The sequence below is a fragment of the Arvicanthis niloticus genome, chromosome 22, assembly GCF_011762505.2.
Source record: "Arvicanthis niloticus isolate mArvNil1 chromosome 22, mArvNil1.pat.X, whole genome shotgun sequence".
Lineage (NCBI taxonomy): Eukaryota > Metazoa > Chordata > Mammalia > Rodentia > Muridae > Arvicanthis > Arvicanthis niloticus.
In genome coordinates this window covers 34,584,210-34,596,481 of record NC_133429.1, presented here as the reverse complement: position 1 = coordinate 34,596,481, position 12,272 = coordinate 34,584,210, and the positions used below count along the sequence as shown (strand labels likewise).

The following is a 12,272-nucleotide window of genomic DNA, read 5'->3' as shown; positions in this document are numbered from 1 at the left end:
CCTCCATCCCTCATTCATTCATTCATTCATTCATCATTCATTCATTCAGCTGTGTGCCCATTCATTATTTCATGCATATTTTTGAGTCATCTATCCCAGATAACTAAAACATGGGCACAAGATGTTTTTTCTTTCCAAAATAAATACAATTTTGAAGTAAAGAAAAGAGATGCGGTTAATATTTTGACCTAGCTTTAACAGCGACTTATTTCTATGGGATTCAGGCTTTTCTGCCGCCTTATTTTCTCTGTTTCCTTACAGTTCACTGATTGAGGTCAGAAAAGAAAACATCTTCGGTTAATGTTCAGAAAGAAAACTTATTATTTCTGCAAGTGGGAAAGAGATTCCCTATAAAATGCAATTTAGTGTTGGAGATGACAAAGAACTGGACATAATACATTTTTTGAGCAATGCAGTGAAACTGTGACAGCAGTTTTTTGTCTCTAAACAAGTTTCTAATTTATCACACTTCCAATTTCAGCTTTTCTGTGTTTTATTACAAGAAAGCAGAATGCTAATATGTATCGTATATTTCCTCCCCATGCAAAAAATACATCTTGGTTTACTGTCAACTTTAACTTGAGCTTATAATTTTTCTCTACCCAAGGATTCAAACATGCATTCTTTTTTTTTCTTTTTTCTTTTCTTTTTTTTTTTTTTCGAGACAGGGTTTCTCTGTGTAGCCCTGGCTGTCCTGGAACTCACTCTGTAGACCAGGCTGGCCTCGAACTCAGAAATCCGCCTGCCTCTGCCTCCCGAGTGCTGGAATTAAAGGCGTGCGCCACCACCGCCTGGCCAAACATGCATTCTTATCCCTACAATGATTCCAGGCAAATTACTAGTAAACAAAGCATCTGCGCATGCAGATGTTGTGGATGGTGCAGAAAATGGAAGCTCTTCATTTTCTTTGATGTTTGGCATACGATTTTCTTCATGCAGCCTTAATTTAAAAAAAGCAGTATCTCCTATTATAATGAGATTATTTTTTGTTTTTCTGCCTTACGGAGAACACTGTCTTTTGGGTCATCAGGTCATGTATGAAGAGAGCATGTGGCAATGAAGGTTTTGGAGCTGGGTTGTTGTCCCAATCTGTGCACTGGAAACCTTGCCTGTTTACAGAAGATGTCTGGTTCAGGCTCTGTATCCCCCGTTTCTAGGAGTCTTAAATAGGCTTACCCTCATCACTTCCTGGGCATTTCCATTGCTCTAGCTTTCTAGCTTGTCCAAAAGGTGTTTCTTCCCAGATTCCATTTGTCTCTCCCAGAACTCTCTGCCTCCATCGTCGCTCCACTTGATCCAACCCCCCCCCAGCCCCCGTGTTCCCAGCCTACTGCCCATCCACTGTCTGGACCCCTCTCTCCACCCACCCGCAAAGTCTGCTGCTTCCCCCTTCTCAGTAAGATTCGTGGATCTTCCCAGTAAACTTTTCTTGTTGCTTAGCCTTTCTGAGTCTGTGGATTGTAGCAGATAATCTTACTTTACAGATAATCTCCACTTTTAACTGAGTACATGCCATCTTTGTCTTTGTGTCTGAGTAACTTCTCCCAGGATGACATTTTTTTCCCCCTACTTCCATCCGTGTGGCGGTAAAATTTCATGATGTCATTGTTTCTTTAACAGCTGAGTAATACTCCATTGTATAAGTGTACCACATTTTCTTTATCCATTCTTCAGTTAAAGGACACCTAGATTGTTTTCAGTTTCTGTGTATTATGAATAAAGCTACTATGATATAATAGGTCTTTAAGAGTGGTGGATTGTCTTCCGGGTACATGCCCAAGAGTGGTATAGGAAGGTCTTGAGGTAAATATATTCCCTTTTCTCAAGAAGCACCATAACGATTTCCAATGTGCCTGTACAATATGTTATATTTTATTATTGAAAGCATATAAATAAATATTTATTTTTATAGTTCCATGATGCTTTTGCTTAATAATAATAATTAGTCATAAATTTTAGACTTACGTAAACAATAATGAGCTTCTGGTTGATTTTCTGGAACATTCTTGTGTTGCATGGATACTTTAAAATTTTTCTTTCTTTGGCAGTAGACCTGCATAATGAGTGAGTTCAACTTAAGTGATGGGCAAACACTAATTGAACAAACTTTGGAAATCAATGATCCTGCTCCCTGATCACTTCAGCATGTACAGGTCTTGTGTAGTTAGAGGTCACATGTAGTTTAATCTTTCCCAATGTTTTGTGATTATCTTGCCCTTTAGTGTGAAAACTGCTTGAACTAGTATTTCTTCAGTCATAATTGGTAAAATACAGTGTTATTGTTTCTGATGAAAAAAAAAAACTAGCCATCATAATTTATTCTTAATAATAACTTCCCTATGAGATTAGAATAGAATTAGATTTCAGGTTGTATCTGTTGTATTTGACCTTCAAAATCTTCATTTCTACTCTAAAAGGAAGAATCAATGTCTCTTTTCCTTGAATTTGGGCTTCTCTTTAGAACTGCTTCAAGAAATAGAAATAAAGATTTCCAAGACTACTCAAAAATAGTATCCAGTTGTCATTAACTTTTCTTGAGAATTTCAGCCTCTATAATGAAAATTCTGGCTACAAGCATGGGTGGCAGGGGAGAAAAGGAAGGAGAAGAGAGAAAGACAGAGAATACCTATTTGCATATTCCCACTTCAACTTTAGGACATGTGGATGGAAAAAGAAAATCTTAAGCGTCAATATTCCTACCACTGTGTGACTTCATCTGCATGACTCTTCAGATAAGGCACACCCACATCTGATCTTCCTTAAAGATCTCTGAAGACAGTAAGGTATTTAATGTGTAAGATACTCTGATGATGTGTTCTGTCCTCTAACAATTAATAGAAATCAATGTGACAGTTTGTGAGATAAAGCTACTTAAAAGTCCTATTATTTATTCTACTAGAATGCTTGCATTTGCGGTATGAGTGTTGCCATATGCCACACCATTTTTATATTATCAATGCTACTTCATAATTCCATTTATAGCTACTTGTGGAGGATGGGAGGCCAATTAGATCAGTTGTCTATGAATCAAGTTTTAAGTAGGATTATACTTTATTCTACATTATTGACAATAATTACCTTCTTTTTGTGTCTTAAATACCCAGTCTCTCTAAAACAACAACAAAAACTCTACATAAATAGGCTTATTATATCAATTTAATTTAAAAATTTATTTTACAGTCAAGAAATAAAGTATATTAATTATATTGAATATTGTATGTCAACATTTACAAAAAAGAGACGAAAATTAAACTGGTAGATGTGTAACTTTTTAAATATAAAAACCTAATTTTTTTGTTTTTTAAAATTATATTTTGAAGATGGAAATATATAGAATGAATTCAGCAGAAATATTCATATATGTTCCTTGGATACAAAGGTGATCATGTGTAAAGGTAAGAATATTCACTAAAGTATAATTGCTTCCTGGTTTCTCCCTGCTGTGTGAGAACCATCACAGGTTAGAATTTCATTTACTTCATAGCTTCGCTTTTTCTACTGTAAAGTTGCTGGGCACACAGGTCAGAGAGTTTATGAGAGTTATGTTAATGGATGTCTCCCTCCAGTCTGCAGTTGCATTGTTACAGGCATGGAAACATGACCCTCAGAGCAGCACTGGGAATGAAGGATGAATGGAAGGTTCTGGTAATTAATGGTCTTGGCTTGCCCTGCTTAAGCTCACCCTGAATCCACTGCCAACTATAATTCACAAGAGAAAGTCTCCGGAGGAAAATGCAGCTCAAAAACTGAGAAGAAATGAAAGGAAAAAGGAATAAAATCAGATGGGAATTTATTGTTCTTTCTCTCTTCCCTTGCTGTTATATCGATCAGTGAAAAGTTATTTAAGAGTTTGATGAAAGCTCATGGATTATTAAGAAAAAATAAATTCGAATTGGGATAATTATTTAAAATCTAAGATGTATTTGGTATAAGGGATTAAATGATGCTAGATTAACTGATAGGTTATAATAAATAAACAAAAGTAGATATTTCATATAATAAGAGATGGAGATGGATTTGGTGTGGGAACCGCTATTTCATAGATTAGCTTTCTTCTTCAGTATTCATCTTTTATATTAATTGAAAACAAATCATCAAATCTAAGTGTGTTTTATAAGAGACCCTGCTGGCTCATTGGGTGTCAGCTGTCCACAATTTCTTAAAATGTCTAAAGGGTTGAGGCAGCTGAGAAATAACAACTGTTCCCTTTCCTTAGCCAGGCATCTACATCCTGGCTATTAGCCTGAATTTTTCTCCTATTTCAATTTCAAAATCCTGTGGCTGGTCTTCCAATGAAACCTCTTCTTACCTGTATCCTGCATTTCTACTTCTTCAGTGGTGCTGTTGAATCAGGATTTGTAAGTATAAAGTTGTGATGGGCGGAAGCCTTCTCCACTTTTTCCAGTTCCAAAATGGAAATGAGACAGACCTCAATGGATTCTTGTGAAAGTGGAAAGTATTTGCACAGGTGTGTACATATGACTAACAACATATGGATATGTGTATGTTATGTGTATGTGTAGATTGTGTCTATTTGTGTGGATGTCTATGCCTATGTATATGTGTGTATATGTGTATGGATATGTATGTGTATGTGCTTATGCTTGTGTATAAATGTGTGTGTCTCTGTGTATGTATCTGTGTATGTGTGTATGTCTATGTGTGTGTTTGTATCTGTGTATGCATATGTGTAATGTGGGATGGTGGCCCAGCCTTGACCTTGAATAGTCTTCTGTTTCTGAGGACCTGTGCTGCTTCTGCAGATATAATGCAGATGACTGAATATTTGTGATTTTTCCCAGCAAATTTCCCATGGAACATGTCAATGACGTCATCTTCACTTTTCACATCTGCCTGTGGGTCCCCTATTTTTATTAGGCCCTATTTTGAGTTTCGTTCTTCCTGTCTCTCTTCAATGCACATGGAAATCTGCTAGAAAAGAGCATCCAATCTGCGTCTACTCCAGCTAGAGCTCAACTAACAGAGCCATTTCCTCTGCGCCTAATTTTACCTTTCTGTTTACAATCATGTCTCATTGTTCAATCTTTTTACTTGTTCAGTCCTCAAATAAGCATAACCTCAAACATATAATTCCATGGAACGATAGTTAAATTATATAGTTACATTCATGCTATAAGAATGCATTACTGTCCATTTTTAAAAGACTAGTAATCAGTGTGGGATGAAAAATACAGTACATTCCAACAAAGAGAAACTTTTAAATTGGTGAATCATGCAAAAGTGCACACATACACACACACACACACACATACACACACACATTATAAATATGTATATATATATAATGTGTGTGTGTATGTGTATATGTATATTTCTCTTATGTCAAGAAAAATTCATAGTTCTTTGTGACTCAGTTAATAAACTGCTGTAAGAAAAACACTTTCCATTTGGTTGTTACTGCTAAGGCTTCTTGTTCTAGCTACTTTTAGGTTACCTTGAGACAGGCTAGAGTTATTTGGGAAGTGGAAACCTCAACTGAGAAAATGTCCCCATGAGACTGGCCTTTGAGCAAGCCAGAGCCCGTGGGACATTTTCTTGGTTGTGATTTTTGTAGGAGGGCCTAAGCCACTGTGAGCTATGCTATCCCCATTCTGTTGGTCAGACGCCTTGAGAAAATATGATGAGCAAACCGTGAGAAGCAAGCTAGTAAGCCTCATTTCTTCTCAACTACTCACCTGTTCCCTGACTCTAGTTCCTTCTTTGAGTTCTTGCCTTGACTTACCTGGCTGATAGACTACTTGCTATAAGATAGAATACACCCTAAATTTCTACTGACCATACTTTATTAATATAGCCATAGAAACCCTAAGACAGAGATTGGTACCAGGTTCATGAGATATTGCTGAGACAGACCTGACCATGTTTGCAGAAGTTTATGGAAGGAGTTTGGAACTTTTGGCTGGAAAATCTGATTATGGCTCAGAGCTTAATGAACTATTGTGGGAATCTTAAAAATAGTGCTGAGAAGAGTTGCAAGCAATAGAGGCAAGGCTTGTAACGTTTCAAATGGAAGTCAAGACTTCTTGGCCATTCGAGTTTCCTCAGTTGAGAACTCTTTGTTTAGCTCTGTACCCCATTTTTAAATAGGGTTATTTGGTTGTCTGGAGTATAATTTCTTGAGTTCTTTGTATATCTTGGATATTAGTCCTCTATTGGATGTAGGATTGGTAAAGATCTTTTCCCAATCTGTTGGTTGCCGATTTGTCTTATTGACAATGTCCTTTGTCTTACAGAAGCTTTGCAATTTTATGAAGTCCTATTTGTCAATTCTTGATCTTAAAGCATAAGCCATTGGTGTTCTGTTCAGGAACTTTTTCCCTGTGCCTAGGTATTCGAAGGTCTTCCCCACCTTCTCTTCTATTAGTTTCAGTGTATCTGGTTTTATGTGAAGGTCCTTTGTCCACTTGGACTTGAGCTTTGTACAAGGATATAGAAATGGATTGATTTGCATCCTTCTACATGCTGACCTCCAGTTAAACCAGTATCATTTGCTGAAAATGCTTTCCATTTTCCACTGGATGGTTTTAGCTACTTTGAAAAAGATCAAGTGACCATAGGGGTGTGGGTTCATTTCTGGATCTTCAATTCTATTCCATTGATCTTCCTACCTGTCTCTGTACCAATACCATGCAGTTTTTATCACTATTGCCCTGTAGTACAGTTTAAGGTCAGGCATGGTGATTCCCCCAGAAATTCTTTTATTGTTGAGAATATTTCTTGCTATCCTGAGTTTTTTGTTATTCCAAATGAATTTGCAAATAGCTCTTTCTATCTCTATGAAGAGTTGATTTGGAATTTTCATGGGGATTGCATTGAATCTGTAGATTGCTTTTGGCAAGATGACCATTTTTACTAAGTTAATCTTGCCAATCCAAGAGCATGGGAGATCTTTCCATCTTCTGAGATCTTCTTCTATTTCTTTTTTCAGAGACTTGAAGTTCTTGTCATACAGATCTTTTACTTGCTTGGTTAGATTCACTCCAAGATATTTTATATTATTCATGACTATTGTGAAGGGTGTAATTTCCCTAATTTCTTTCTCAGCCTATTTATCTTTTGAATAGAGGAAGGCTACTGATTTGTTTGAGTTGATTTTATATCCAGCCACTTTGCTAAAGTTGTTTATCAGGTTTAGGAGTTTTCTGGTGGAAGTTTTAGGGTCGATAAGAATACTATCATGTCATCTGCAAATAGTGATATTCTCTGACTTCTTCCTTTCCTATTTGTATCCCATTGACTTCCTTTTGTTGTCTACTTGCTCTGGCTAAGACTTCAAGTACTATAGTGAATAGGTAGGCTGAGAGTGGGCAGCCTTGTCTAGTCCCTGATCTTAGTGGGATTGCTTCAAGTTTCTCTCCATTTAGTTTGATGTTGACTACTAGCTTGCTGTATATTGCTTTTACTATGTTTAGGTATGGACCTTGAATTCCTGATCTTTCCAAGACTTTTAACATGAAGGGATGTTGAATTTTGTCAAATGCTTTCTCAGCATCTAGTGAGATGATCGTGTGTTTTTTTTTTTTTTTTCTTTGAGTTTATTTATGTAGTGGATTACATTGATGGGTTTCTGAATATTGAACCATCCCTGCATTCCTGGGATAAAGCCTACTTGATCATGATGGATGATTGTTTTGATGTGTTTTTGGATTCAGTTTGTGAGAATTTTATTGAGTATTTTTGCATCAGTATTCATAAGAGAGTTTGGTCTGTAGTTCTCTTTCTTTGTTGGGTCTTTGTGAGGTTTAATTATGAGCATAATTGTAACTTCATAGAACGAATTGGGTAGTGTTCCTTCTGTGGAATAGTTTGAAGAGAATTGGCATTAGGTCTTCCTGGAAGGTCTGATAGAATTCTGCACTAAAACCATCTGGTCTCGGACTTTTTTTTGGTGGGGAGACTTTTAATGACTGTTTCTATTTCTTTAGGGGTTATGGGACTGTTTAGATGGTTTATCTGCTCCTGTTTTAATTTCGATATTTGGTATCTGTCTAGAAAATTGTCCTTTTCATCCAGATTTTCCAATTTTGTTGAGTATAGGCCTTTGTATTAGGATCTGACGATTTTTTTTTAATTCCCTCAATTTAGTTGTTATGTCTCCCTTTTCAGTTCTGATTTTATTAATTTGAGTACTGTCTCTGTGCATTTAGTTTAGTCTGGCTAAGGATTTATCTATCTTGTTAATTTTCTCAAAGAACCAGGTCCTGGTTTTGTTGATATTTTGTATAGGTCTTTCTGTTTCTACTTGGTTGATTTCAGCCCTGGGTTTGAGTATTCTGATTTTTAAGGACTGTGGGACTTTTTAGTGTGGGATTGTTATGTTGTGATATTAATATTAACATATTATCTCAGAAACAAATTCGAAAGGAAAGATTATAGCTGAAGGAGTGATATGTTTGTGTGCCAAGATAACAAAGGGTCAATTGTGCTGACTGGTTTTAATTCAATTTCACAAAAGTTGGTGTTCTTCAGTCCTTTAGTCCTTTGTAATTTCAATTAAGAAAATGCCCCACCACAAAATTGGTATTTTATTTATTGATGATTGGTGTTGAAGGGACCAGGTCACTGTGGACAGTGTCACCTCTGGGTTGGTGGTCCTTGGTATTATATAAAAGCAGGCTGACCAAGCCATGAGTGGCTAGTCAGTAAGCAGGACTCCCCAAGCTTGCCAGTGCACAGGCTCCTGCCTCCAGGTTCCTGCCCTGAATGCCTGACTTTCGTTCCTTCCCTTATTTTCCCATATTATGGACTATAAACTATAAGATGAAATAAACACTTTCTTCCCCAGGATACTTTTAGTTTGGTGTTTTGTTACAAATATTGACATTATGAAACTAAGATGCTTCTGTATGAAGAGATGTTAGTGGTTTCTGGGGCTTTCCAAGCATACAACAGTTCCCTTTATTCAGCATTTACAGATGTGTGTTGGCATATCTTGTCATGAAAAAACTGCTTCTCATAAGCTGAAGGATAGTCACACAGTTTGAGTTCCAAGAATCCGCAAAAATTGAATCCCATCCATCATCTTATATTCATTTTAGATATATAAAGAGAAGTTAAATAATTTAGTTAAGGGAGTACTATGTACATTGAAGTCTTTCCTCCAGTACTGTTCAAGGAACAACATAGCTCTATGCTTACATAGTTACAGAATGGAAATGTAGAATTGGAAACGATTTCACAAATGTATGTATGTTTATGTATTTGCATATACATGAATAATTTTAAAAGATACCCCAGTGAACATGCAGTACTTACAAAGTTGAAATCACTTGTACTTTGCCTTATTAGATTTTGAAACTTTTTTTTTGGACTGTGTGTATTTAATACTAATGTAATTTGAGATATGAAAGTGTTAGAGAGCAATTTCTTCTGGGTTTAAAACATTCTATCCTGCCAGGAAGCTCCTTGAAACAGAAGAGTAAATAACTCAAATTGCTTCAAGAACTTCCTAAAATTGGATTTAACACATTTCTCCCTCTCAAGAGTAAGCAAGGAACATTTCTCAAAGTTCCTCTCTCACACTCAGACAAGCCAAGCTGCAAGAAGTCTCTCAGATGCAGAGGCACCAGTGTGAAAAGAGGCAGAGACCATCTACACACCAATGGAGAAGAAAAAACAAGCTGGGCACAAAGTCTAAGGGCTGAGGGGTAGTGGACGTTTCGACAGCCGCCGACCAGCAGCTTGAGAGCCCCGCACCGACTTTCGTGGAAGTATGAGCCGGCTGTGCAGCTTTCCTCCTGTTCCTGCAACCATGTCCACCAATGAGAATGCTAATTCACCAGCTGCCCGGCTTAACAGATTCAAGAACAAGGGGAAAGACAGTACAGAAATGCACCGCCGCCGAATAGAGGTTAACGTGGAACTTAGAAAAACTAAAAAGATGACCAGATGCTGAAAAGGAGAAATGTCAGCTTATTTCCCGACGACGCTACTTCTCCACTCCAGGAAAACCGAAACAATCAGGGTACTGTAAATTGGTCTGTTGAGGACATTGTTAAAGGCATAAACAGCAACAATTTGGAAAGCCAGCTCCAAGCTACTCAAGCTGCTCGGAAACTGCTTTCTAGAGAGAAACAGCCTCCTATAGACAACATCATCCGGGCTGGTTTGATCCCAAAATTTGTGTCCTTCTTGGGCAAAACTGATTGTAGCCCCATTCAGTTTGAATCTGCTTGGGCACTCACCAACATTGCTTCTGGAACATCTGAGCAGACCAAAGCTGTGGTAGATGGAGGTGCTATCCCAGCATTTATCTCTCTCTTGGCATCTCCCCATGCTCACATCAGCGAGCAAGCTGTATGGGCTCTTGGAAACATTGCAGGTGATGGTTCAGTTTTTCGAGACCTAGTTATCAAACATGGTGCAATTGACCCACTGTTGGCACTTCTTGCAGTTCCTGATCTGTCAGCCTTGGCATGTGGTTACTTACGTAATCTTACCTGGACACTCTCAAACCTTTGTCGAAACAAGAATCCTGCACCCCCCTTAGATGCTGTTGAGCAGATTCTTCCTACTTTAGTTCGACTCCTGCACCACAACGATCCAGAAGTATTAGCTGATTCTTGCTGGGCTATTTCCTACCTGACTGATGGTCCAAATGAGCGTATTGAAATGGTTGTGAAGAAGGGAGTTGTTCCCCAACTTGTGAAGCTTCTGGGAGCTACGGAGTTGCCCATTGTGACTCCTGCACTGAGAGCCATAGGGAATATTGTCACTGGAACAGATGAGCAGACTCAGAAAGTGATAAACGCTGGAGCACTTGCAGTCTTTCCCAGCCTGCTAACAAACCCCAAAACTAATATTCAGAAGGAGGCCACGTGGACAATGTCAAACATCACAGCCGGACGCCAGGACCAGATACAGCAAGTTGTGAATCATGGCCTAGTCCCGTTTCTTGTTGGTGTCCTCTCTAAGTCAGATTTTAAGACACAGAAGGAGGCCGCATGGGCTATAACCAACTATACCAGTGGTGGGACTGTTGAACAGATTGTGTATCTCGTTCATTGTGGGATAATAGAACCTTTGATGAACCTCTTGAGTGCAAAAGATACCAAGATTACTCAGGTTATTCTTGATGCCATTTCAAATATCTTTCAGGCTGCCGAGAAACTAGGTGAGACAGAAAAACTCAGTATAATGATTGAAGAATGTGGAGGCTTAGATAAAATTGAAGCACTACAGTGAAAACGAGTCTGTATACAAGGCCTCATTAAACTTAATTGAGAAGTACTTCTCAGTGGAGGAGGAGGAAGATCAAAATGTGGTGCCAGAAACTACCTCTGAAGGCTTTGCCTTCCAAGTTCAGGATGGAGCTCCCGGGACCTTTAACTTCTAATGTCAGCCAAGGCACAAAGTTGTCAGCTATGTGCTGTGCTGTCCTGTGTCCTCATACATTTGTCTTACTGTTTCTCTACTAAGAACTCTTTTTAAATGTGGTTTGTTATTGTAGCACTTTTCACAAAAGAAACTATACTTGAACAGTTACAAACTGTACATACTCTATGAAGCTGTCTTCTGAGTTTATTTCTATGTGGAATTTCGTACCCTGTCATGTCCTGTAAATAAAGATTAAGTTCCATTCTTCTTTAAAAAAAAAAAAAAAAAAAAAAAAAACAAAAAAAAAAAAAAAACAAGCTGAATCACCTGAAGAAGTTGAGGCCAGGTGAGTTACCAGAGAAAGACACTTGGTAGCCTGCTGAGCTGCGTGCAGGCTGTGCAATGTGCATAACGTGTGATCTGTCACCCATGCTGGAATGGGCTTTGGTGATGCAGCTGTCTTTGAGTCAAGTCTTCTCTAGCAAGTGATCCTTCATCCATATTCCTATAAGTAGCTCCAATAAAATTCATTGATCCACCATGTTGAACTTTGATTGTATGCATACTTTGATTTATTGTGGGATGTCTATCTGGGGTGCAGAGAAGTGTGTGATGTCTCTCCCAAGAAAAAGTGTATCTCATCATAGGAAGATATGTAGAGGGTGACTTAGTTAGTAGATTTATTCTAAAAGTCTAAAATAATAGCAGGTATTTTCCAAGTTTATATAAAATGTAAATACATATCTATATATTAAATTTATAGTCTAGAAAATTCCTTATGTTTATGGGTTAGCACTGTCAAATATCTAAGTAAATCTTATTTTTAATGTTGATGTATTGGTCTTCAAACAATAAATTATATTTGAAAATTCACTCAAATATCTTTTGCTTAAATATTTAAGATACTAGGGTTTCATGTATCATTGCTTTGTAAA

The 12,272-nt window shown here is 37.6% G+C and overlaps 1 pseudogene; it reads left to right on the top strand.

Annotated features, from left to right (window-relative positions):
- The first annotated feature begins 9,650 nt into the window (after positions 1-9,650).
- On the top strand, positions 9,651-11,614 carry LOC143436183 (importin subunit alpha-1 pseudogene; annotated as a pseudogene).
- Positions 11,615-12,272: the final 658 nt, after the last annotated feature.